Source organism: Pinus tabuliformis, chromosome Q, assembly GCF_031772625.1.
Source record: "Pinus tabuliformis cultivar Carrire ecotype Pingquan chromosome Q, CPIR1, whole genome shotgun sequence".
NCBI classification, from domain to species: Eukaryota; Viridiplantae; Streptophyta; class Pinopsida; order Pinales; family Pinaceae; genus Pinus; species Pinus tabuliformis.
Genome location: NC_142296.1, coordinates 3,359,129 through 3,384,536, shown reverse-complemented (window position 1 = coordinate 3,384,536; position 25,408 = coordinate 3,359,129). Strand labels below are relative to the sequence as shown.

General features: G+C 40.5%; 1 pseudogene; it reads right to left on the bottom strand.

The window, feature by feature from the left end:
* Window positions 1–1,356: 1,356 nt before the first annotated feature.
* Window positions 1,357–25,408, bottom strand: part of LOC149217980 ((-)-beta-pinene synthase 1, chloroplastic-like) — a 41,973-nt pseudogene continuing 17,921 nt past the window's right edge.

Sequence of the window (25,408 nt, the reverse complement as noted above, 5' to 3'; positions counted from 1 at the left end):
TAGAGGTTTTCTTTAACAAGGATTTTTGTATTCTCTATGGAGAGATGATGTTTGACGTTCTTAGTGTGTTCTTCAATAGCTGAGTTTTTTGTCTTTTGGTGTCTTATGTCTGCTTTGTGCTCCTTGATTTTTTCTTTAAAGGTACACCTAGTTTCTCTAATATAACATTTACCACATGAACATTCTATCTTCTAAACACCTTCAAATTGGAAGTGTTCAATGTCATCCTTTATAGATCTCATCATTTGTCTGATGATGGTTTGATGTTTAAAACATGTTTTAATCTCTTTCTTATTCAAGATTTTGGAAATATTGTGAGTGGTTCACTTAAGGTAAGGTAGGTATGCAATGTTCCCAGGGTTATGGGTGTTAGAATTATGAGGATTATCTTTATGACTTAGAGTTTTTTGGAAGGAATTCTTAATATCTTTCATGTTGTATCCAAGGTTGCTAAAGAATTTTATTAAATGTTCTTTTGCATCAACTTTATGATCAACTACAAAGATTTTGAAGGCTCTAGAAGCCAAGGTTTTAATGACCTTGATATTTTGTGAGGGATGATGATGAGAGTATGTGTGAAGGTAATTTTTTGTGTGTGTTTTCTTTAGACAAACCTTGTAATCTAATTTTCCGTAAGGTTTCCTTATGATAAGAATATCAAGGAAGGGAATGCAACCATTTTCTTCTTCCTCCATGGTGAATTGAATGTCTTTTGAGATGCTATTGAGGTGGTATAGACCTATATGAATCACATAAACCTGAATTCAAAATATTGGCTATTATTTAATATTGTAAATTCAACATTGTAATATTCACTCTTATTAAATATATAATTATTTAAGTTTATTACTACTTCTAATCTGTTGTGATCCCATGTTTCCAATGACAAACTCAAGAATTACAGCTTCAAATTTAACGACATAATGGCAGTTTTATGTAATGACCTATCTAGACTACCTGAATTCAAAAATATTCACTATTATTAAATATTATAAATTCAATGTTGTAATATTCACTCTTATTAAATATGTAATTATTTAAGTTTATTACTACTTGTAATCTGTTGTGATCCCATGCTTTCAATGCCAAGAATTACAGCTTCAAATTTAATGACATAATGACAGTTTGATGTAATGACCTATCAATACTGTAAATCTGGGAGTAGCCTATGTGAAACAATAAGCACTAAGATAGATGCAGTTGTGTTAAAGTTTATGGTAATATGTGAGCATATAAAATATTAATTGTTTGGGCATCCAGGATGTCTTACCCACAACATAGCTTGAACAGTAAAATCAGAGACCTAAGTTAGGTAACCTAAACAGAATATCAACTTCTTGTAAATTCTATATTTGGTTATAAAGGCATAGGTTCAAGGAGGGTTCTCATCACTAAACTCTTTGTTTCAACGCTGGAAACACTGTAGCCATCTCGGTATTTGTATCCATAATGGAAAGCTCTGGTAATGTCAAAAGTTATTTTCTTGGAAGAAATGGGCACACTGCTGTCGCGTCTGAGAAGCTCCCAATTTAATTCTTTAATTACACCACTGTTCATGATGTTGAGATGATTAAGAGCATATTCCTCTGTTGCTCTAGGATTGTCTTTCATATAACAAGATATAAACAAGGTTTCTTCTCCACGAGCCCTGTCCTCCTGTGATGACCATGTCCATACAATTACTATACAGTTTAAAACCAAAACAAAAATTAACAGTAGCTTTTAATAAATATTTATGGTAAATGTTTTAAATTTTCTGGAAATTCATAGGCAGAAGAAAGGTGGAAAAAGGTTGGACTCTGGCTAATTTATTCTAAATATTAAAATAATTGCTTTTAATTTCAACTTTATTTTTGTTAATCAAATTTCAAAATATTTTCAAAATTTACTATCAAAATATATAACAACCATTTTACCTAGTAACATTTAACAACCACATTACCTAGTAACATCACTTATCACTTTTTAATCTGAAAATAATACATGCCAAATCATTAAACTTCATTGTAATCTATCACATTTCAAAATATTCTCAAAATTGAGGATCACATCAGAATACCACGTTACCTAATAACATCGGGTATCACCTCGTAATCGAAGTATGGCACATAAGTCATTGAGGTTGGATGGGAAGTCAACTTCCTTGGGGATGTGAGGAGGAAAGGGGATGTCCATCGTCAGCATGGGTTGCAATGCCTATATGCAATGACCAGAGCTAACTTTCCTGTTTTCCAAGTATTCCTCGAACGTTGGCAGATAACCAGTGGCGATCCACTTTGCTTCTTGCATATATGAATCAAGATAATCATCCCACTGCACACACGCAAACAAAGGCAAATTCAGTAATAACTACCGAGTGAAATATGTGGGTGATTCATAAAGAAATGTTTGTTTCCAGAAATAAATGTATGCAGCTATACAGCCTGTCGAGCATAGTTGAGAGTGTCTCGGCCTTGAGCCTTCTGTTCCTCTGTATACATTTCATTTACGGTGTTGTAAACCATCATGTTTTTTGTCCTTTTGTGTCTTATGTCCTCATTGTGCTCCTAGATTCTTTCTTTAAAGGTATACCCGGTGTCTCTGATATAACATTTACCACATGAACATTCTATCTTGTAAACACCTTTAAATTGGAAGGGGTCAATGTCATCCTTTACAGATCTCATCATTTGTCTGGTGGTGGTTTGGGGTTTAAAACATGTTTTAATCTCTTTCTTCCTCAATATTTTGGAAATCTTGTCAGTGATACCCTTACGGTAAGGTAGATATGCAGTGTTCCCACGGTTATGGATGTTAGATTTAGGATGATCACCATCATGCCTTAGAGCTTTTTGGAATTCATTCTTAATATCTTTCATGCTATATCCAAGGTTGCTAAAGAATTTTATTAAATGCTCTTTTTCATCAACTTTATGATCAACTCCAAAGATTTTGAAGGCTCTAGAAGCCAAGGTTTTAATGACCCCCATATTTTGTGAGGGATGATGATGAGAGTCTATGTGAAGGTAATTTTTTGTGTGTGTTTTCTTCTGATAGACATTGTAATCTAATTTTCCATAAGGTTTCCTTATGATAAGAATGTCAAGGAAGGGAATGCATCCAATTTCTTCTTCCTCCATGGTGAATTGAATGTCTTTTGAGATGTTATCCAGGTGCTGTAGAAATTTAGTTAGTTCCTCTTTTCCATGTGGCCAGATGACATTGGTATCATCAACAAATATTTTCCAAACCTTATGTTTTAGATGATAAGTATTAAGGGCGTTGCTTTCAAAATTTTCCATGTAAAGGTTGGCCACTACTAGGGAAGGACGAGATCCCATTGCCACCCCACTAGTTTGTTCATAAAATTCTTCTCTAAAGCTAAAAAATGTGGACCTAAGACAAACTTCAACAAGTCTAGCTATTAGTAGGTTAACTATTTCTTTGACTACAAGAATTGCCTCTTCTAGGGTGATCTTAGTAAAGATGGATACCACATCGAAGCTAATAATAATGTCATCTAGGCTGATTCTCTCCTCCTTGATCAGTTGAAAAAGTATTTCATACCATTGATGTATGAATATGTATGGCCAACTAATGTAATAAGTGATTTTGCCTCAAATTTTGTTGATTGGTAGGTTGGAGATCCAATAGTGTTCACTATTGTTCTTAACAGAACACCATTATTGTGAATTTTTGGGGCACCATAAATTCTACATGTAATTTCTCTTGAAGGCATTAATCTCTTTTTGATACTGTCATTAAGGTTGGAAGATATTAAGGCTTTATAAACCTATTTGATCACTTTAGAGATAAGATTACTAGGTAACTTCTTGTAACTTACACTTTCATTTAGAGGCTCAATCATTTTCATGTCATAACCTTCAGATTCATTACCACAATAACCCCACCTTTATCTGCTTTCAAGATAAGGGACAAGATGTTCTTCTTTTCTTGATGAAATTTTTTTCGTCAATAGTTAATGGTTATACACTATCTTCTATAATTAATGATTATACACTAGCTAAGACACCAATGTCCCAACAACCATAAGAGATGAAGGAGATGCAAGATAAAGGAAGTTGGAAGACCTTAGAGAAAAAAAACAAAGCTACAGCACCAATCTCGCCAAGAAAGACGAGCAGCCAGATAATTGAAAACTAAGGAAATTGTAGGTCTGATAGACCAATTTGGTCTCAGTGGACGTTAACCACCATCATCATCATCATCAATAAAAAATTAAATATTTTCGCTAAAACTCTTTGTTCAACACTATTTAATACAAAATTAGAAAGTAACTCTATTTAATACCAATTATAAAATAAGTTGTGAGCTATATTCAAAAAATTTATTATATTTAATTTATTAAAATTACAATAATTTAATTTTTTATTATAATTAAAAATAAAAAATATATAATAGATTATGTCAAAGCTTTTAACACAATATCCAAATTTTAATCTTCATATTAAAAGTAACTATAAAATTCAAACAAAACTCATTTCTCTTATATTAAAAATATAATTTCAACGTTGTAATATTCACTCTTATTAAATATGTAATTATTTAAGTTTATTACTACTTGTAACCTGTTGTGATCCCATCTGACTCCACTACTTTCAGTGACAAACTCAAGAATTACAACTTCAAATTTAACAACATATTAATACATTTTTATATAATGACCTGCATATTTGTTGGGAATAATGCTTAAATTGTTATGTACATTGCTGACAATTTAGTCAGCAAATTTTGTGTTCTTTGTGTAGCAAATTATTAAGGAGGTCAGTGCTCAAAATTAGAAGAGTGTTAGAATATTGGTAGTGTCAGTAGATTTGTTTTAGAGTTGATTGATATTCATATTAGTAATAATTTTACTATATAAGAATGTAGTTAATGGTTTAATAATATATGAGATTTACAGCACGTTTGTGTGACATAGTAACTATGTTTTATTTGTTTCATTTTTTATATGTATTTTTCTTCATAGTTATGTTGGCTTATTAGCTGGCTTAAAGAGGGCCATTTCATATTCTACAAGTGGTATCAAAGCAGGTAAAATTGTTTTGGGTTAAATTTTTATTGTTGGAATTTCGCCAAAGTTAATCATGTCGAATTCTAGCCAGATGGCAGTTCCAGAATTTGATGGAAACGATTATGATTATTGGTGCATTAAGATGCTAACCTTTTTTATTGGAAAAGATTTGTGGGAGATTGTTGAATGAGGTTATGAGGTGCCAACTAATTGGAATTCCCTTACAGCCAATGCAAGAACAACCAGAAAGGAAGGAAAAAGAATGCTCAAGCTTTGTTTCACATTCACATAGCTCGTGATAAGAGCTTATTTCCAAGAATATCAGGAGCAAAAACTGCCAAAAATGCCTTGGAGACTCTACAAGAAGCTTACCAAGGTAGTGATCAAGTTAAGGTGGTCAAGCTTCAAACATTGAAGCGAGAGTTCGAGAATTTGAAGATGCAAGAAGCTGAAAGTGTGAGTGACTATTGTGTGAGAGTCAAAGATGTGGTCAATAAAATGGCTACACTTGGAGAAACTATAAGTAATGAAGTTTTAATTAAAAAAGTATTCAGATCTTCAACACATAGATGGAATCATGCTACCATAATCATGGAATAAAGCAAGGATTTGTCAAAACTATAGTTTGATCAATTGGTTGGATCTTTGATGTCTCATGAAGAAAGATTGAATGACACTTTTGAAGATGTAGAGAAAGCTTTTTCCTCTAAATTACAAGTTACAAAGAATGAATATGCAAGCAGCAGCAGTACCAAAAGCAATCAAGGTCAAGGTAAATGGTAAAGCCAAAATTATTCAAGAGGTAGAGGAAGAGGTGGCTCAAGTGGAAGAGGTAGTTTCATAGGTAGAGGTAGAGGTAGATTTGATAAGAGTAATGTTCAATGTTACTATTGTAATAGGTATGGCCACTTTGAAAGAGAATGCAGATTGAAAGAAGGTGAAAATGCTAACTATGCTCAAGAAAGTGGTGAGTATACTCAAGATCATTTATTTTTATCTTATGCCAAAGGTGAAAATACTAGTAAAGATGTTTGGTACCTAGATTTTGGATGCTCTAACCATATGACAGGGAATAAGAAGTTGTTTTCACGAAAGGATGAAAGTTTCAAATCCAAGATCTAGCTTGGTGATGATAAATCATTAGAGGTTGCTACTAAAGGAGCTATGGAGGTCCAAACAAAAGAAGGTATAAAGAGTATTCATGACATTTATTATACTCCACAATTGAAGCATAATTTGTTGAGCGTTCGGCAGCTATGTGAGAAAAATTATAAAGTAGTCTTTGAAAATAAGACATGTACTATCTATGATAAGAATAAGGGAAATAGAGTGGACATTGTTGTGCCTATGACAAGAAATAGGATGTTTCCCTTGAGGTTTGATGAACAAAACAACAATATTGCAAATATGGCTTATGAGGATTCAAGTTGGTTATGGCATCTCAGGTATGGACATTTAAATTTTCACAGTTTGAAGTTTCTAACCTCACATGCATTAGTTTCTAGTTTTCCCAAAGTAGAAGAGCATAAGGAGGTTTGTGAAGGATGTGCTAAAGGAAAGCATGCAAGGGAAAGTTTTCCAAAGGGCACTGCATGGAGGGCTCATCACCCACTTCAGCTTGTTCATTCAGACATATGTGGTCCTATGCAGACTAAAATCTTGGGTAAGTCATCATATTTCATCACCTTTATTGATGATTACTCACAAAATTGTTGGGTATATTTTTTGAAGGTCAAAAGTGAAGCCCTCAATACATTCAAGAAGTTCAAAGCCCTTGTAGAAAATGAGAAAGGGTGCAAGATCAAATGTTTGCGGACTGATCGTGGAGGAGAATTCTGCTAAAAATATTTCCAAAGTTATTATGATATGAATCGTATTGTGGTTGAAATGGAAAGATTCTTGTTACAAACTAAGGGGTTGAGCAATTCTTATTGGGGAGATGAAGTTGCTACAACAGTGTACATCCTCAACCATAGCCCCACCAATGCACTGGAAAAGATGACTCCTTATGAAGCTTGGTATGGAAAAATGCCTAATGTTAATCATTTCAAGGCCTTTGGTTGTTTGGCTTATGTGCATGTACTTGATCAGAATAGAAAAAAGTTAGATGCAAAGAGTGAGTTATGTATTTTTATTGGGTATAGTGAAACAAGCAAGGCTTATAAATTGTATAATCCTCTAAATAACAAGCTTGTTGTCTCAAGAGATGTAATTTTGTATGAAGGGGGAGTTTATGGTCATCAAAAAGGCCATGTTGAGAAGACAAAATCTGTTTTGGATGATGATATAATTGTTGATAATGATCACGAGTAGCCAACTAATGTTTCTATATGATGAGTCCAACCCACGTTGACACACTTCCCACGGCTATCAATGCGGAAATAAAGTGAATTTAATTATGAACAACAGATTTTGGTATTGGACTGATTTGTCGGCGGTTGATGTTAATGATAAGGATTTGATCCTTGGTGCTCACACAGTTGATTGGTACTGTTGGTTTCGGTTCTTTGACAAGTCTCCACTCTCAGAATTCTCAAACCTATCTCGGTATGAGTGATCAAACCCGTGCCCAAGTCATTTGTTCACCCATTCTCCCGTTTCTGTGAGCTTTGTGTTCTTGGTGGTTTCTGGTGGCATCGATATGGAGTTCTATTGTTGCATCCTCTGGTTCAGGGCTTCGGCCTGATAATCTCCACTCTTCGTCCAGCAATGGCTGTACCCAATCGGTAGGTTCAATTCTTGTCTGGTCTGTGTCAAACTTTGACTGTTCGTTGGGTGTATGTGGATTTCTGTTACGTCCTTGCGTCCCTTCTCTTTGGTATGCATTTTTAATGTCTGTGTCTTCCTCAGTTGTTGTGGTTGTTCACTGGTTGGAGTTGCTTTAGGTGGCAACCCTCTGGTTTCGAATCGACCTTTTACGAAGCTGGCAGAATCCAGTGTCAACCTTCTTTGGTTCCTCCGTCACTCACAGGGTAAGTTCATTTGGTTCCATGTTATCAATATCTACTCCTTTTCCCTCAGCCATCTAATGGTTCAGCTCCTTGTGAGAAGGGCGACCTAGTGAGTTTGTTATAGTTGTGGCTTGCCTCCGTCACGTAAAGAACTGAAACTTATTTGTTTTTGTTAGGTTGCAAGCCCTCGTTTCTTTTTCACTGTCGGTGCTTATATTGTTTGTAATTGTTTTTTGCCGCAGGTATGGCTGCTCGAGGGTTTTGACGCTTGGCAATTTGGCTACTTCGATTGGACACGGGTAGTGTCGTTCTCTGTTCTCTGGTTGCTTCTGTTCGGCCTTAGGCTATGGTTATTAGGGTCTGTATAGTTATGATTTGTTGGGTTGCTGTCTATACATTGTCTCACTGTAGGCTTACATAGGCATTTCTTTCCTGTCTAGTTATTGTAATGGGTCGAGGGTTCTAAACACGTACTGTGTCCAGTTCCCGCTTTGTTGTAGGCATGGTCAGTATAATTGTAGAACAGGTCTTTTGGTTTCGAACAAGATGTATATCGATGTATGAGTGAACTCGAAATCTATTTTCTTGTCTGTATTAATTTAAATATGGAACTGTAAATGGTTGTTCATTGGCTTACCTGGAAATGTTAAAATGTTGTTACTTGTTTGGGCTCGGCTGGTTCCACCTCCTGAACATTCAACTGTGTGTATGGTCTCGGGAACTGTATGGTTGGTTTACACCGCACGTCCCTTGGGTGCCTTTGCAACCTATGTGCTCACGTTCAATTTCTAAAATCGTTGTGACTCCAATCACGTATAAGACCATATGCCTGCAAATATACTACAAATAGTCTATACTATACATACAAACAAATGCAATCCCACTTAGAATAATGTAAACGGCCTTTGGGACGTTGAAGAGGAAATGTGCACAGAAATTTCAATCCTTTATTTTTTCATTTCTCTGTCCAATCGAACCCTGCACTGTGTTTTGTTTCCTTCTTAAAACAACTGTTAGAAAACTGTTAGTTTTTCAACCGCTGTTAGTTATGTCCGATCAGTTACATCAGTTTTTTTTTGTATAGAACTTTTCATTGTCATTCAGCATTATTACAAAGGTGAAATTAACTATTTAAAACATTGACCCTAACTAATTATAATTCCTACTATTCCTAATTACTGTTCATTAATTTAACTTAGACAACTTAATGAAATAAAAGTAAAAGATACAAGCACGTTATCCATTCAGCAAGTTTACTCCTCCGTCCCCTTTAGAGACCAAACCGCCTTCATTTTATCTTTGTCCTATCAGCCAGATGCTCTTGCATCAGGCTCCCGGGGTTAGAGAAAATCATGGCTCCGTTCTGTGAGCTCCTCCATAGAATAACCAGCCTTCTGTATTTGCGCCGCGTTGAGCCACGAACTGTCCTTAATTGGACGGTTCTTCCACTTGACGAGGTATCGTAGATACTCCTTTCTTCGAGTCTTCTTGGCTACCTGGGTATCGAGAATCATCTTGATCTCATGGGGCTGAACCGAAGGCATGTGCCTCATCCAAGAACTGTCTCCAACTTGGGTGTCCTGTTCTAGCCATACCATACTGTCTTCCTCTGCATTGGCAGTATATGGGAACAGGTCCACCACATTGAAAATAGGTGATATGCCTATATCAACTGGCAGCTGGATTTCATAAGCATTGGCTGAGAACTTACGCAAAATCTTGCAGGGATCAATCTTTTTAAATTTTAGCTTATTGTACGTGTCCTTAGGAAACTGTTCTTTGCGCAAGTGTGCAAGGACCTCATCACCAATGTTAAATTGGATTTCCCATCGCTTTAAATCTACCTGTTGTTTGTATTTCTGCACGCTGTCCTGCAACTTTAACTTCACCCGTTCGTGTAGTTCACTCATCGCTTCAGCAAAATCTTCTCCATCAGCACTCCTCCACTCCAACTTTCCCAAATCTCACAGTTCATGTATCCCCCAAGGATGCATGCCATATAGGATTTGAAATGGACTGTGTCCGGTGCTACGATTTGGCGAATCATTATAAGCGAATTCTGCCTGAGCGAGAGCACGATCCCATAACCATGAATTTTCCCCAATCAAACTCCGTAACAAATTTCCCAAACTCTTGTTCACCACTTCTGTTTGTCCATCAATCTGCGGATGATATGCAGAACTGAAGTTCAACTGTGTGTCCAACTTTTTCCACAGGGTGCGCCAAAAGTGTCCTGTGAATTTTACATCCCTGTCAGAAATAATAGATCTGGGTAGGCTGTGTAATCTAACAATCTCTGTGAAAAACAGGTGAGCTACATCAGTAGCATCACTAGTTTTCCGACAAGGGATGAAATGCGCCATTTTTGAAAATCTATCTACTACCACCATTACCGAGTCATATCCTCACTGTGTTCTAGGCAGTCCCAAGACAAAGTCAATGCTGACTGAGTCCCATGGCCTACTTGGAACAGGTAGTGGGGTGTAAAGTCCAATGTTTTGACTATGTCCCTTCACAAGTTGGCACACTTTACACCTGTTCACATACTGTTGTACATCTCGGTGTTTTTTGGGCCAGTAATAGAAATGTCCGAGCTACTCCAAAGTTTTTTCTATGCCGAAATGACCGGCTAGACCCCCGCTATGTTTCTCCCGCACAATATTTTCTCTCATCGAACAGTCCGAGATACATAATTGTCCTCCTTTAAACAATAATCCTTCCTATAAGTTGTAGTCCACCCATGGACTTGTATTCCTCAGCACGGGATTTTGACAGGCTTCAAAGGCTTCCTTGAAGTCTGTGTTGGTCTGGTACAAATCCTTTAAGTGTTTGAATCCCATCACCTGTATTGTACTTTCCTATAAGAGCAAAGCTCTTCTGCTTAATACGTCTGCCACCTTATTGGCTTGCCCACTGATGTGTTTGGGCACAAAGGTGAAACTCTGCAGATACTCTACCCATTTGGCATGCTTATGGTTTAATTTGTGTTGTTGCATTACATATTGCAGCGCTGAATTATCAGAAAATAACACAAACTCACTTCCCAGCAGGTAGTGTCTCCAATGCTTTAAAGCTTAGACAACAACATAAAATTCCTTATCATATGAGGAATATTTTTGTCTGCTCTCGTTCAATTTCTCACTAAAGAATGCAACCGGTTTATCTTCCTGACTAAGCACAGCGCCAATGGCTGTCCCACTTGCATCACATCGAACCTGGAAAAGCTTATTAAAATCTGGTAACCTTAGAATCGGCCTCTTTGTAATCTTCCCCTTCAAGAGCTGGAAACTATTCTCTGCTACCTTGGTCCAACAAAAAGGCTGACTGGCCTTTTTGATGGTGTCTAACATCGGCGCACAGATTCCACTAAAATTTCTTATAAACTTGCGGTAAAAACTCGCCAGCCCGTGAAAGCTACGTACCTCAAAATAAGTTCTTCAGTGACGGCCAATTGACGATCACTGCAATCTTTTCTAGATCCATCTTCAATTCATTTTCTGTGATTACAAAGCCCAAATAAACTAGTTCTTTCTGCAGGAAAGTACATTTATTGAGGTTTATCAGCAGTTTGTTCTGCTGTAATTTCTCTAGCACTCTTCAAACATTTTGAAGGTTCTCTTCATTCGTTCTGCTGAAAATCAAAATATCATCAAGATATACTATCACAAACTTACCGATGAACTTTCTCAACATTTCATTCATCAACCTCATAAAAGTACTAGGAGCGTTACTCAAACCGAACGGCATGACTAGCCACTCGTACAGCCCTTCATTGGTCTTGAAGGCTGTCTTGCACTCATCCCCTTCTCTGATCTTGATCTGATGATAGCCACTCTTCAGATCGATCTTCGTGAAATAAGCTGCCCCACTGAGACAATCTATCATATTGTCCATTCTGGGTAAGGGAAACCTGTATCAAATAGTGATTTTATTGATAGCTCGCGAATCCGTACACATTCGCCATTCTCCACCCTTCTTAGGCGCGAATACTATTTGTACTGCACAAGGGCTCAAGCGTTCTCTGATCAGCCCCTTGTCCATCAGCTCTTGTACCTATTTGCGAATCTCTTCATTATCTTTCGGGCTCATTCGATACGCTGCTTTATTTGGTAGGCTTGCTCCGGGTATGAAATCGATATGATGGCTGATGCTCCTCTTGGGAGGCAACTTGTCCGATAAGTCATCAACTACAATGTCCTTGAATTCTTCTAACATCTCCTGAATCTCTGCAGGCAATTCAGACATTTCTGTGTTCAGCAACACAGTCTTAGTTCTCCTCACGACCGCATAATTCACTTCGTTTTCCTCAATCTGTTTAATAAACTGTTTTCCTCCTACCAATAATGCTTTTGTTCCACTTGCTTCTGCTGTATCCTCTTCTTTGATGGGTACAAGCGTATGCTTGACTCTATCTTTCACAAATTTGTAAAAAAATTTCTTCCCATCGTGTACCACCTTCTGATCATACTGCCACGGTCTCCCCAACAGTGTGTGGCACACGTCCATTGGCATGATATCGCAGACAAACTTGTCCTGGTACTTGCCAATGTTAAATTCAACCTCGCACTATTCATCAACTAATAGCTGGTGGCCTTTCTATAGCCACAACACCTTGTAAGGTGTGGGATGTTTAAGTCGCCTCAATCCCAGCTTCTCCACCATCTCGGTGGCAACCAAATTGTCTATACTCCCACTATCTATGATCAATTTACAACACTTTCCATGTGATTTACAAACTGTTCGGAACAGTGCCTTCCATTGGGTTTGCTCAGCCGTCTCCTTGGCTGGCTTCAACAGTACTTTATTTAGAACCAAAGCCTCTCCTGTTTCTACCACATTTTCCACCTCCTGGGGCGGTGCCTCAGCTTCCTCAGGTTGTGCAGAAAAAGTTCCCCTCTGGCCAGCATGCTCTGCTTCTGGCCATTCGAATGATCTGTGCCCCCACTTGTGGCACCTGTAGCACTAGACATTAGCTCCCCTTCCTCGGCCATTCCCTCTTCCTCACTGATATGGCCGACCTCCTCTCGTGCTATCTCCCTTCTCTGTTGTTCTTGAAGCCCTGGAGCTGCTGCCTTCTTCACTGTTACTGGCAGTTCTCCCTCTGCCATAGAACTGTCCTCGTCCTCTACCATTTCCCCGTCCTCTCCTATTATTCTATTTTCTGTTAATCTTTTCTTCAGCCTTTACAGCACTTTGAAAGGCTTCTTCTATGTTCCGCGGGGAAAGAATACTGATCTCATCCAGTATTTCGAGCCTCAAACCATTCACGTATCTCGCTGTCTTCTCCGGAGTGTCATCAGTATAACCAACCCTCAGGTTTACATGATAAAATTCTTCTGTGTATTCCTTTACGGTCATACCTTTCTGTCTTAAGTTTTGTACCCGTCAGTAGAGCACAACCTGATAATCTTTAGGTAGGAATCTACCTTTCAGTTTTGCCACCATCCTTGGCCACTTCCTTATCGGTAGCTTGTTCATTCTCCTTTTGTCTGCCTAGACACTATCCCACCATAAAGTGGCGTGACCCTTTAGTTTGGTTGCAGCAAATCTAACTCTTTTGTCCTCACTGATCTCTTCGTCCTCAAAATACTTATCTAACTCGCTTATCCAATCCAGCAGAACATCTGCGGACAGACTGCCATCATAATTGGGAATCTCTGGTTTTGGCTTGTTGCTGGCTAGCAGCACTAACCTCAATAATCTTATCTCTGGGGCCTCTTCATCTGATCCATCTGTAGTAGCTACTACCTCCTCTTCACTGTCATCCCCAAGTTCTGGGTCTCTTCTCCTTCCTGCGTCCACTGCTTCTAAGCGAGCAGTAAGGGTCCTTATTTCTTCCCTTAAACCCTCATCTGCTACTGTGCGCACACCTCTTCCACGTCCTCGTATTTGAACCTCCATATCCTGATTCTTTCAACTTCCAGCTCTGATACCACTTGATGAGTCTAGCCCACGTTAACACACTTCCCACGACTATCAATGCGGAAATAAAGTGAATTTAATTATGAACAACAAATTTTGGTATTGAACTGATTTGCCGGTGGTAGATGTTAATGATAAGGATTTGATCCTTGGTGCTCACACAGTTGATTGGTACTATTGGTTTCGGTTCTTTGACAAGTGTCCACTCTCGGAATTGTCAAACCTGTCTCGGTATGGGTGATCAAACCCGCGCCCAAGTCATTTGTTCACCCATTCTCCCGATTCTGTGAGCTCTGCGTTCTTGGCGGTTTCTGGTGGGTTCGATATGGAGTTCTATTGCTGCGTCCTCTGGTTCAGGGCTTCAGCCTGATAATCTCCCCTCTTCATCCAGCAATGGCTGTACCCAATCGGTAGGTTCAATTCTTGTCTGGTCTGTGTTAAACTTTGACTATTCGTTGGGTGTCTGTGGCTTTCTGTTACGTCCCTGCATCCCTTCTCTTTGGTATGCGTTTTTAATGTCTGTGTCTTCCTCAGTTGTTGTGGTCGTCTGCTGGTTGGAGCTGCTTCAAGTGGCAACCCTCTGGTTTCGAATTGACCTTCCACGAAGCTGGCAGAATCTGGTGTCAACCTTCTTCGGTTCCTCCGTCACTCATAGGGTAAGTTCATTTGGTTCCATGTTATCAATATCTGCTCCTTTTCCCTCAGTCATCTAATGGTTCGGCTCCTTGTGAGCAGGGCGACCTGGTGAGTTTGTTATAGTCGCGGCTTGTCTCCGTCAGGTAAAGAACTGAAACTTATTTGTTTTTGTTATGTTGCAGGCCCTCGTTTCTTTTTCACTGTCAGTGCTTATATCATTTGTAATTGTTTGTTGCCGCAGGTATGGCTGCTCCGATTGGACATGGGTAGTGTCATTCTCTATTCTCTGGTTGCTTCTGTTCGGTCTTAGGCTATGGTTATTAGGGTCTGTATAATTATGATTTGCTGGGTTGTTGTCTGTACATTGTCTCACTATAGGCTTACACAGGCATTTCTTTCCTGTCTAGTTATTGTAATGGGTCGAGGGTTCTAAACCCCTACTGTGTCCAGTTCCTGCTTTGTTGTAGGCATGGTCGGATAATTGTAGAACAGGTCTTTTGGTTTCGAACAAGATGTATATTGATGTATGAATGAACTCAAAATCTATTTTCTTGTCTGTATTAATTTAAATATGGAACTGTAAATGGTTGTTCACTGGCTTACCTGACAATGTTAAAACGTTGTTACTTGTTTGGGCTCAGCTGGTTCCACCTCCTGAACATTCAACTGTGTGTATGGTCTCGGGAACTGTATGGTTGGTTTACACCGCATGTCCCTTGGGTGCCTTTGCAACCTGTGTGCTCACGTTCAATTGCTAAAATCGTTGTGACTCCAATCACGTATAAGACCATATGCCTGCACATATACTACAAACAGTCTATACTATACATACAAACAAATGCAATCCCACTTAAAATACTGTAAACGGCCTTTGGGACATTGAAGAGGAAATGTGCATAGAAATTTCAATCCTTTATTTTTCCATTTCTCTATCCAATCGAACCATGCACTGTGTTCTTTTTCCTTCTTAAAACAATTGTTAGAAAACTATTAGTTTTCAAACCGCTGTTAGTTATGTCCGATCAGTTACATCAGTTTTTTTTTGCACAAAACTTTTCATTGTCTTTCAGCATTATTACAAAGGTGAAATTAATTGTTTAAAGCATTGACCCTAACTAATTATAATTCCTACTGTTCCTAATTACTGTACATTAATTTAACTTAGACAAGTTAATGAAATAAAAGTAAAAGATACAAGCACGTTATCCATTCAGCAAGTTTACTCCTCCGTCCCCTTCAGAGACCAAACCGCCTTCATTTTATCTTTGTCCTGTCAGCCAGATGCTCCTGCATCACTATAACTAGTGGGTTAACTCCACCAAGCAACCCTTCATTAATTTCTTCAACATCAAGTTCAAGTCCAACTTCTTCTCCAAGCTCTACAAGGAAAGGTGAGAAGATTGAGTGATATTTATCAGAGGAGTGCAAATCAAGCACATGAAGAAAGCCCATTAGGTGAGATAGTCAATTTTGCTTTATTATCCAAGGCTGATTTTGAACCATCATGTTTTGAAGATGCATGTACCAATGAGGTTTGGATGCAAGCCATGCAAGAAGAGATGGATTCCATTCGAAGGAATGACACTTGGAAGGTGACAGAGCTTCCACATGATAAGAAAAAGATTAGCACCAAATGGGTCTATAAGATTAAATTTAACAGTGATGGGAGTGTTGAAAGACACAAAGCAATATTAGTTGCTAAAGGATTCACACAAAAGTATGGAATTGATTATGAAGAGACATTTGCACCAGTAGCAAGACATGAGACCATTAGAATGTTGATTTCATTAGCAGCTCAGAAAAAGTGGAGCATACATCATATGGACATGAAAAGTGCCTTCTTGAATGGGGACTTAGAAGAGGAAGTATATGTGGAGCATCCACAAGGTTTTGAAGTGGAAGGAAAGGAGAATAATGTCTTCAAGTTGAAGAAGGCTTTGTATGGTCTCAAGCAAGCACCAAGAGCATGGTATGCTAGGATTGATGGATACTTTCAGGAAAATGGCTTCTAGAGAAGTAAGAGTGATCCTACCCTTTACTACAAAAAAGACGGTATTTATATTCTAATCATAAGTTTGTAAGATGATGATCTATTGTATATCGGTAGTAGTTCTAAGATGAATGATAAATTCAAAGTTTCTATGATGAATGAATTTGAGATGAAAGATCTAGGCATCGTGAAATATTTTCTAGGAATGGAGATTTATCAAAGTAGGGATGAGATTTTCATTTATCAGACAAAGTATGCACATGATATGCTAAATAAATTTGATATGCTTGATTGTAATCCATATCCTACTCCAAGTGCTCATGGAGAGGTGTTATGTAGAGATGATTATGCTGATTTAGTTGATGAGAAAACTTACAGAAGTATTGTGGGGAGCTTGATATTTCTAACCCACATAAGGCCTGATATTACATATTCAGTTAGGGACTGCAAATCGGTGAGGGAGAGCTCGGACTAGGGTTCGGAGAAAATCCTCAACGACGCAGACTGCACAGAACGGAATACACCAACGGACTGAAAGGAAACCTCTGCAGCGTGACAGAGCTGCAGGACATTAGAGCGGCACAATGGAACATCCTCAGGGGAGGGCGTCAGAGCCCTCCCCTTCGCAGCACGATCCTGAGCAAATGGTAATCTTTGGATCTGTCAACAAGGAGATTTTAAACAAAGGGAAAAAGCATCAATATGATAACAAGGAGACGGAAAATCGGGAGGACAAAGACAGCAGTACACAAGATGGAAGAGAAATGCTAAAATAAGGCCCGAAAATATCCTCAACAACATGCCGACCAGTGGCCAAAGAACGGCCATGAATAGAGCTGCTGGGAGACAAGATTGACAGGTGAATAGAGTACATGAGAGATCATGCCCTCATCGGGAAGTTTATAGGGTTCTGGCCGACTGAGAAAGCCTTATATGGCTGGATAGCGGCGAAATGGAAACCCAAAGGAGATGTCACTCTACAGCTAGGGCCGAAAGGCTTCTTCACTGCAATCTTTTTCTGCCTAGAGGACAAATATAGGATTCTGGGAGCAGGGCCTTACTTTTTTAACTCAGCGGGACTGTATTTGAGGGAATGGATTCCAAGATTTAACCCAGATAAAGAAGATCTCACATGGGCACCGGTTTGGATCAGAATGTACTCTCTTCCAGATGAATATTGGGACGAGGACATTCTCAAGGGTATAGGAAATGGAGTGGGGGAATACATCAGAGCGGCAGAAGAAACCAAATCACGTAGATACACTTCCTATGCTCGAATATGCGTCTTCATGTGCCTGAATGAAGCTTTACCAGAGTCGGTAACTCTTGCCCACCGAGATGAAGAATGGATCCAGCCTTTCGACTATGAACACGTACCCTTTCGTTACAGAAAGTTCCATGCTCTGGGGCATCTTTTCAGGGACTGCCCTCTAAACGCCAAAGCCAATATCCCTGACCCCTCTGAAACCCTAACCCAGGAAGGCTTCACCAAAGTCCCAAGCCGGAAGTGCTCGCATAAAAAGCCCCAGAATGGGATCAAACCCCAGCAAAACAGTACCCAAGGCCCAGTAACTAAGAACAGCTTCGATATTCTTGCTCAGACCTCAGATGAGCAACCCCTGATCTCTGAGACCAACCCTGCTCATCCTTCTTCCTCCTCCCATCCCCCTCACTCAGCTCCCCCTTCCAAATCTCAACCCCCCATTATCATTCCAACTATCCTCAGCAGAAGTCAGAAAGAAACAGTAGAGATTCACAAGGATATGGAAGACGACGGAAAGGCAGACCTCCCCCAGGACTCAGAGATCAATATAGAAGAAAGCAGTCAAGTGCAACAAATGGAAGAAGAGCCAGAAAGCATAGATCTAAACGGCCTAGATATTCTGGAATTAGAACTAGCATGCAAAAAGAAAGCATACGACACAATACCAGAGAATCAACTCAATAAGCTAGAAATGGTCATCTCGAGGGCCTATCATCAGCACCAACTAGGGATACAACCAGGAAGTCATTGGGATGGCAGCCTATGCCCAAAAGACACTAAAAAGAGAGGAAGAAAAACAGATCTCCAGAGAACGATCGAGATTGGGAAAATCCTGGTAGATTCAGGCAGGTATGCTAAATTGACAAAGTACTACAAGCCCTCTATCAATAGTTGAACCATGAAGCTAGTATCATGGAACTTAAGAGGGATTAACAGCCCTGGAAAACTCAGAATGTTAAAAAACATGATTAAAATGGAAAAGCCGCAGATGTGCTTTCTCCAGGAAACCAAGTGTAACAGCTCTACACTAGGCAGTATACTCTCTAAAGCACGGCCAAGTTGTCGCTCGGTTGCAATAGACGCCTCGGGAGCCTCAGGAGGGCTTGCTATAGTATGGAATACCCAAGCGGTATCCCTCTCAGATTTTCCAGCCTCTCATCACCTCATACAGGCGGCCTTTCACATATTGGGTACCAACATTCATGGCAATTTATCGAATGTATATTTCCCGCAAGACACAGGAAGCAAAATTGTGCTCCTTGACACAATAGAAGCTCTGAGCAATAACAGGAGGTACCCACTATGGATTGTGGGAGGAGATTTTAACATGATCACTAAAATCGAGGAGAAGAAAGGAGGGAGAATCAGATTGGAACCAGAAGTTGCTCGCTTCAAGGACTTCATCCAAACTGCGTCTCTCATAGATATGTCGTTCTGTAATGGTACTTTCACTTGGAGCAATCACAGAGCTGGCAAACATCAAATTGCCTCCAAATTGGATCGCTTCCTCATCTCAGACAATGCATTTCATCTAGGAGGAGACATCTCAGCTGCAATACTTGTGCACACAGGGTCGGATCACTGGCCGATCGCTCTACAATGGCAAAGACCAGGTGACTTGACAAAAAGACCCTTCCGCTTTGAAGGGTTTTGGCTTTCCCACCCTACATTCAAAGACTTTGTCAAGACCACATGGGCATCTTTCGTCCCTCCAGAAGGGTCAAAAATGTATCAGTTCCAACAGAAGCTAAGATTTCTAAAAAATCACCTAAAGAGATAGAATAGGGAGACCTTCGGAAACATTTTTAAGGCGCAACAAGAGTTAAATCAGGAACTGGTGGATCTCCAACAAAAAATAATCACAGAGGGGCATACGGAGGCAACCCTGGAACAGGAACGGCTCATCCACAGCCAGCTCGAGGAAAGGAGGAAGCAGGAGGAAATCTATTGGAGGCAAAAATCACGGGTCAGATGGCTGAAGGAGGGAGAGTGTAACACCAAATTCTTCCACAGAACCATGGTGCAGAGAAGGATGCATAATAATATACCTTTCATCCAGAATCAAGAAGGGGCAAAAGTAGAGAAGCATGAGGAAATCGTAGAGGTAGTCCTCAATCACTTCCAACAAGTCCACCATGAACATGTAGAAGATCGACAACAGGCTATTGGAAAAATAATCAGCAATGTGCCAAAGCTCATCACGGAGGAACACAATGAGCTTCTCCTACGCCCTATTCTCCCCCAGGAAGTGGATGAGGCAATGTCCCAGCTTAAAGAAGGAAAGGCCCCTGGCCCAGATGGATTCAGCACCACGTTCTTTCATGCTTTCTGGGATATGATAAAGCTGGAGGTTTGGCAGATAGTAGAAGAATCAAGGGCCCTACGGTGGCTACTTCCCTCCCTCAACTCCACCTTCATCACTCTCATCCCTAAAGAGGAGGAGTCTATCACCCCTGATAAATTCAGGCCAATAGCACTCTGTAACGTCATTTACAAAGTCATATCTAAAGTTATTGCAAACAGGCTAAAGCCCCTCTTACCTCTGCTCATCTCACCGGAACAGTCGGGGTACGTGGAAGGACGACAGATAATGGATGGCATTCTCCTCACGCACGAGATAATACACTCCCTCAAGCACTCAAAGCAAGCAGGTATGTTACTCAAGCTGGATCTCTCTAAAGCTTTCGATAAACTCAGCTGGACATATATTCAACATATGTTAAAAGATTTTGGATTTTGCTCCATGTGGATCCGCTGGATCATGAGTCTAATTACATCCACTCACTTTTCCATCCTAGTGAACGGTATCCCCTCCCACCCCTTCAAACCCTCTCGAGGTATTAGGCAAGGGGACCCCCTATCCCCCTTCCTATTTGTTCTTATGGCTGAGGGTCTAGGTCGTCACATCAAACACGCCCTCCATTCTCAACAGCTCAAAGGAATTTCTGTTCACAACACCCCTGCCACCTCTCATCAGTAGTTCGTTGATGACACCATGCTATTTGGCTACCCCTCTGTCCAGGAAGCCTCATGCCTAAAAACCCTTCTCAATGATTTCTCTGAAGCCTCTGGCACCAATGTCAACTGCTCCAAATCGCAGATTTTCTTCTTTCACACTCCTCCTTCTGTCAAATCTGTTGTCACTCGCATTCTGGGCTTTCCCTCTGCAACCCTCCCCTCTAAATATCTCGGAGCCCCCCTCACTGCCTCAGCCATAAAGCATCCCGCATGGCGCTCTCTCCTAGAGAAGCTTGATTCCCGTCTCAACCTTTCGACATACAGATCTCTAAATTTAGTCAGTCGTGTGGTGCTCATCAAGTCTGTCCTTCAGGCCATGCCTCTTTACCTTTTCTCAATCCTTGCAGCGCCAAAATGGGTTCTAAAAAGAATAAGGAACCTTCAGCGTGACTTTCTATGGGGCAGCTCGGCAACTAACTGCAAGTGGGCATTGGTTAAATGGACTACTGTCTGCATGCCCAAAGACAAGGGTGGCATCGGGCTTAGGGACCCAGAGCACAACAATTCCATTATGAACGCCAAGATCTGGTGGCAATGGGTCACTAATCCAGAAAAGCCTTGGGTAAAAATCTGGACAGCCAAATACGCCAACAATAGACCTCAGGAAGAGCTCATCAGATTTACTCCCACCGAAAAGGGGTCGCTAATCTGGAATGCGGCCAAACAACACTATCAGCTAATTCAGCAGCACAGCTTCTGGGAAATAAAGAATGGTCACACGGCAAGATTCTGGACAAATTCTTGGAACCAGATGCCCAAGCTTACTAGTGTTCTTCATCCATCTCTGATACCAGACAGGCAGGAGCAGCAGCAGGAAAAAATCCAGCAATTTTGGACGCAGGAGATGGAGCATGCATTCAGGAAATGGAGACAGAGTAACCAAATACTCAATAGCACAAATACCAGGGAGGCAGAAGAGTTGGAGAAAGAGTTAAGGAAAAGAAGCATTAGGCATGATGAAGGCAATGACATCCTCAGATGGGGATACCAACCCAAAGGGACCTACACCACCTCCGAAGCTTACAAATTGGTTTGCAACTTCCCCACTCCTTCAGATCCAATATGGAGCAAAATTTGGGGTCTCGGATCCTGGCCCAAAATCTCCTACTTCCTCTGGCTGGTAGGACATAAAAGAATTCTCACATGGGATAAACTAAGGAGACGAAACTTTCATGGTCCTTATATCTGTCACAACTGCAATCAAAGCGAAGAAACGCTCCAACACCTCTTGGACACTTGCCCTCTAGCCAATCGGTTATGGGAAAAGGTGAGCTTCAGATGCCAAAAAAGATGCAGAGTGGAGAATGACATCATCAACTCCATAAGACAATGGCCACAAAACCCTTACAAAAGCGAGATACTCAACTATCTATGGAACATCATCCCGGGAATAGTCCTATGGAACATTTGGAAGGAAAGGAACAAACGTATATTCAAAAACAAGCGCTCTCCAAATGAAGAAATTTGGAACAAGCTACATGGGAATCTCAAAGAAACGATGTCGCTTCGATCATGGACAAAGGAGGATCTCCCCTCTACAGATAATGAGAAAAGCATTCTTGACAACTGGCAATTACATCTGCCTCAAGAATTTCCCAAGAATGGCCCTTCTAAAAGCAGCATCAAGGAAAACAGCCTCTGGAATGCCCCCCCTAAATACTCATACAAACTCAAATTTGATGGGGCTTCCAAAGGTAATCCTGGAGCAGCTGGATTTGGAGGAATATTGAGGAACCATGAAGGCACTCCTCTGCAGGTTTACTCTGGAAACATTGGGTGGGATACCAACAACTCCGCAGAGCTAGAGGGACTCTGGCAAGGCCTACTGCTCGCCTGGAATCTCAACCTTCAACCCCTGATTGTAGAAGGCGACTCCCAAATCCTTATAAACATGGCTACGTGCATACAGAATGGCTCTCAAGCTAGGAAAGTTGCATCCAGTTGGAGGCTAGAAGCGAGGCTGAATGCTATTGAACAAGATCTGCGCAATAACAGGGCCATCTCCTTCAATCACACAAAAAGAGAGGGAAACAAGGTAGCTGACCTCCTGGCCAACATAGGGGTAGAAAATGAACAGACCCTCCTTTCAGGAAACACGTATATCATTCCAAACAATCTCCAGGTCCAGGAATGCGAAAGCCTGATCCAAAGAGATGCAGTTTCCCCGGATGCGGGTGACACGACGGCAAGCTACGAGGAGCCACATGCTCGACATGTGATGCCTCAGGTGTAAGGTTGGCATTCAATGCCCGATCGCCGCCAAGGAATATATGGTAAGGCTCACCGCAGGTTTGCATTCATTGCTCCATTCAAGTTGTTGGCTCGACTGCAACGAGCAGTTATGGCGTTCGAGGATCGAGGTTACGATGCAGTGGTTAGAAAAGGTGATGGAGGGGCTCAGCATAAGCTGCTTCACGCTCGACATTCGGCATTCATCGTTCAGGCCGTTGCCTGGTCTTCGGCTCTCCGGGAGACAATACCTGCCGTCCCATTGTTTACTGTATGCAATCTTAAGTTTGAAGGGCCTCTGTGTCAATTCCGCCTCTGTGTCAATACCTGCCGCCTGCTCGCCTCTTTGTCAATTCTGCCTCCCCACCCTGCTCTGCTCATTACCCTCGGCGCTCCGGCAAAAATGGTCAGGCCTCGACAGCGATTGCTCAGCCTTCGAGGCTCTGCACGCGGAGGGTCCTCTCGGCCTCCTGTTGAAGATCCTCACTCCCATTGCTGTTGCTGCCGTTGCCATCGCTTTACTGCAGCCAATCCTATCCAATCCAGACAATTCATGGACTCTAGCAGCCCAGAACCTGACTCAGTTCCTTCGCCAGCCTTTGGTTCAGCCATTTTTACCTTCAGCAGCTCGATGGACAAACCCCGTATCAATGCCCATGTTTCGGTACTTTTTCTGGAGGAAGCACAAACCGACAGCGAAGAGCTCCGCGGCAAAGGGACGCAACAGGACGAAAGGTCAGAATTTGTCCAGGCCATGCCTGGGAAGGAAGCAGAACAGGGCCCCAGCCTTCCCCAGCCTCGGGAGGCATCCACGTCCAAGAAGGACGACATCACCCTGGACCCCTTCCCTTCTGCGGAGGAAATGGAAAAATTTGGGTGGTGCCCGATCGTCAAAGAGGAGCCGGAGGAGTAGCTGGTCTTCCGCGCAGCATTACCCACTTCAGCAACACTCAGGTTTTGCTTCGGCTTTCGTTTTATGTTATCAGATCTTAATGCTTGTTTGTGTCATGTTTTTTGGGGCCCCTGCGTGGGAAAATGTTGTTGGTAATCTGCTGCCCCTGCGCGGGCTATCTAGTTCGATATGGTTGCTCTTTTTTGAAGGACAACGAACCCCTGCGTGGGATGTTTTGGTTAGTTATGGCACCTTTGCGAAGGTGGCTCTTTTGATCTCTTACAGTCCAGAGTGCCAAAGTCTGGCCTCTGGGGATGAAACTCTATGATTGTAATGTCTTTCTTGTTACTGTATATAATAGATTAGTTTTTTAGCGAGAAAAAAAAAGATATTACATATTCAGTTTCACTTGTTTCAAGGTATATGACAAATCCATCTCAAATACATATGAAGGCAGCCAAGAGGATTTTAAGGTATGTGAAAGACACACTAAATTTTGGTATTCATTACTACTCTTCTAATAAGTTCAATCTTGTTGGATTTAGTGATTCAGATTGGGGAGATAGTCTTGATGACCATAAGTCCACATCTGGAAATTGTTTCTCTTTTGGTTCTATTTTGATTACATGGAGCTCAAAAAAACAAAGAATTGTTTCCCTCTCATCCACAGAAGAAAAGTACGTTGCAGTTACCTTAGCAGGTACATAAGCTATTTGGCTCCGAAAAATTTTGGAAGAAATTGGACAAAAACAAATTCAGCCTATAGTGATTTATTGTGATAATGTAAGTGCCATCAATTTAGCAATGAATCCAGTTCATCACAGCAAGACAAAGCATTTTGACATGAAATATCACTTCATTAGAGGTTTGGTGCAGAAGAAGGATATTGAATTGAAGCATATAAATACTCAGCATCACCTAGCAGATATGTTCACCAAAGCAGTTGCAAAAGCTCAGTTGCAGTTTCAAAAGCTCAGTTTTTGGCACTACAAGATAAGATAGTAAATCCTCATTAATCATTAAGGGGGAGCATTGGGAATAATGCTTAATTTGTTATGTAAATGGCTGACAATTTAGTCAGCAAATTTTGTGTTCTCTGTGCAGCAAATTATTAGGAAGGTCAGTGCTCAAAATTAGAAGAGTGCTAGAAGATTGGTAGTGTCAGTAGATTTGTTTCAGAGTTGATTGATAATCATATTAGTTATAATTTTACTATATAAGAATGTAGTTAATGGTTTAATAATATATGAGATTTACGACAGGTTTGTGTGACACAGTAACTATGTTTTATTTGTTTCATTTTTTATATATGTATTTTTCTTCATAGTTATGTTGGCTTATCAACTGGCTTAAAGAGGGGCATTCATATTCTACACTTTCATTTAGATGCTCAATCATTTTCATGTCATAACCTTCAGATTCATTACTACAATCACCCCACCTTTATCAGCTTTCAAGATAAGAGACAAGATGTTCTTCTTTGCTAATGTTA